The sequence below is a fragment of the Anopheles bellator genome, unplaced genomic scaffold, assembly GCF_943735745.2.
Source record: "Anopheles bellator unplaced genomic scaffold, idAnoBellAS_SP24_06.2 scaffold00449_ctg1, whole genome shotgun sequence".
In the NCBI taxonomy this organism is placed as follows: Eukaryota; Metazoa; Arthropoda; class Insecta; order Diptera; family Culicidae; genus Anopheles; species Anopheles bellator.
The window spans coordinates 1-2,940 of NW_026684574.1; the positions used below are offsets into that span (position 1 = coordinate 1).

The window sequence follows — 2,940 nt, forward strand, 5'->3', positions numbered from 1 at the left end:
TTCAGCGAATATCTGAAACTCATCGTTCTTACGATGCCTTGCAGTATACAATATTATTCTGTCGAGGAGAGGATGGATACCACTTTAATATAAAAATGATAGATCCGTGAACGGGTGCGGTAACCGATAAAAAAGTAAGCGCAATGCATTATTATGCATTTAGGTTGATGATTCGTGAAGACAAAAACAATCAGCTTCTGATGTGCCGAGAGCTATTCCATCAGTTTATCGTTGATCGATGCATGAATACGCACAAGATGCTATGACTTATGTCAGAAATTATGGACGACCTGACTTATTTATATCACCGGGCGGAAAAACTAAAAACATTGTGTATCCAGCAGCGCTTCAGTAAACCGAACTGAAATAAACAATATGAAGTTCTTAACGAACTTTCAGTATCAATGTGTTCTTTTCATGTTTCATGTTGTTTCATGCACTAAAACCCAACTTTGGGCGAGACGAAGTTCGCCGGGTCCGCTAGTTCATATTATAAAAATGAAGCTCCGTTTTGTGTGCGGTTTATAGACACCGAAACTACTGGACCGATTGACTCAAAATTTGCTACACAGGGGTTTTAGGGGCCAGATGAGCAACGTCATGGTTACAAACCCCTCCCCCTCCCATACAAACGAACCGTTAAAACATTAATTACTCCACAAGTTATTAATCGAATCGAGTCAAATCTTGCACAATTGTTGATGGTCACCTGAGAAATCATGTGACCAAATTTGGTCCTTCTAGGACGATGGGAAAGGGGTGGGGGTGACTCTAATCCTTAAAATACTTCCTATGGCAATATGGGTATCGTTTCTTAGGTTTCTGTGGTCTCTAAATCGATTGGAGAGAGAGAGAGGAAGATAGAGAGGGTGAGAGAGAGAGAGCAAGAGAGGGAGAGAAAGAGATTTAGAGAGAAAAAAAAGAGAGATAGAGAAAAAGAAAGAAATAGAAAGAAAACAAAGAGGAAGATAGAGAGAGAGGGGGTGAGAGAGAGTGTGTTAGAGAGAGAAAGAGAGAAAGAAAGAGAGTGAGAAAGATAAAGAGAGAAAGAGAGAGGAAGAGAAAGAAGTAGAGAGCGAGAAATAGAAAGAAAAATATGAGAGAGAAAAAGAAAGAAAGGGAGAGAAAGAGAGCAAGAGAGAGAGAGAGCGAGAAAGAAAGAGAGAGAAAGCAATTTAGCGCATTTTTTCTTTCCCCTTTCCCAACTGTGATTCACTTGGCCGTACACTTAGAGAATGGCCAAAGAGTATATTTCACAGAACAGGATGCGATCAGTTTTTGTCATCCATGTCAGAGTGATGATTTCGCCCGAACACTGCTATACTCAAAAATGCGAAAGTATTACACCTGCCCCAAAACTCAAAAGGGAATTTCAAAGACGGAAACAAGGAGACAGGACGAAGTTTGTCGGGGCAGCTAGTAAATTATAAATGAAGGTGTTAAAATGTGTTGTGTATTGCGTTGCAGCGTGTTGTGTGTTGCGTATTTAGATCCGAAAGGGGGGTATGAATGTGTTTCGGTGGGTATGAATGGGTAGGGTACGGAATGAATAGGGCTAACACACACACACACACACATCGCTAAAGCGTTCTTTATAATGAAGCGTTGCAGCGCGGTAACGTTTTTGCTTAATTTCCAATACAGAATCTAATACACCCAGCGGGCAAAGCGTTTCGAAAATTCGTCCGTCGCGCGATATTTTTCCCCGTTCCTACACCCTCGAGCCCACCCAGCTGGCAAAGCGTTTCGAAAATTCACCCGTCGCGCGATATTTTTCCCCGTTCCTACCCCCTCGAGCCCACAAACACGCGCCGTCGCAAGCGTAGCGCGATACCGGGTGGTGTCGTTTCTTTCGCTCCTGTAAACATATTTTTTCCTTTCTCCCTCTTCGCACTCTTCGAGTCCTTCCTCGCTCTTCGCACTCTTTTTTGTCCTCGTGTCCTCGTGTAAAAGCGCGGTGTATGTGTGTGCGTTCCCCGTTCACCAAAACTGACAGTTCGCAGTTTGTTTTGATCGCGAAGTTTCGAGGCAAGTTGGTGGTGTCGCTGCTGGTAAGTATATGTTAAAAGCGTTGATTTTAATTTAATTTCTTGTTATTTCTTAGTTCACAGTTCGCCGAATGACTGCAGAATATATCGCCGGAAGAATCTGGTAAGTATTACAAGTGTTGTTGGCGATCAGAGTGATCAAAGATCGCTCGTCATGTTCGCGCAGAGTGGCGTAGTTTTTCAACATTAATCTGATTCTTTTGCTTCTTGCAGCTGCCGAAATCGTTTCTTCACAGCTTGGTAAGTATAATAAACCGATCGCTTGATCAATTGGAAAGAATATTGATACTTTTTTTACTTTCAGGTGACGACTGCTGACCGAACCTTACGAGCGGTCTTCATCAGTAAACCAGTGTTGCATGAGGCTGCGGTGCCGTTGGACGCTCTAGAACGGTGTATGTATTGTTTGGTGTTTGTTTTGTGTTTTGATCGTGTTTTTGTACCAATAATAAATAAAGGTTTCAAAATTTTAACCCCGTGTGATGCGTATTTAGATCCGAAACGGGGGGTACGAATGTGTGATACGAATGGGTAGTGTTAGAAAATTTCTTTACTAACAGAACTTGACTCCTCGCCCCGAATAACCCCGGCTACTTCGTTTTTTTCTGGTAGGCCCGTGCCTTGCGGGACCAAAATTTTACTTTATTTTTCTCCGGGTTTCGTTAGCGAAAGGCCCCGAATCGCGCTCCTCCCGAGCTTATATCTTGTCCTTTTTTCCCAAACATCGCCGCCAGGCGATGTTTGCGACCTGTCACCAATCGCCAGGCGATGTTTGCGACTACCGATCGTTACGAAATGAAATATTTCGTAACAGGTAGGGTACGGATGAATAGGGCACACACACACGCACATCGTTAAAGCGTTCCTTATAACGAAGCGTTGCAGGCGGTCA

The 2,940-nt window shown here is 43.2% G+C and overlaps 1 long non-coding RNA gene across 1 annotated transcript; it reads left to right on the plus strand.

Moving 5' to 3' along the window:
* The first annotated feature begins 2,016 nt into the window (after window positions 1-2,016).
* On the plus strand, window positions 2,017-2,443 carry LOC131214290 (uncharacterized). The gene is made up of 3 exons (XR_009157020.1): window positions 2,017-2,151; window positions 2,262-2,288; window positions 2,353-2,443. It is a non-coding gene; the product is annotated as an uncharacterized LOC131214290 (long non-coding RNA).
* Window positions 2,444-2,940: the final 497 nt, after the last annotated feature.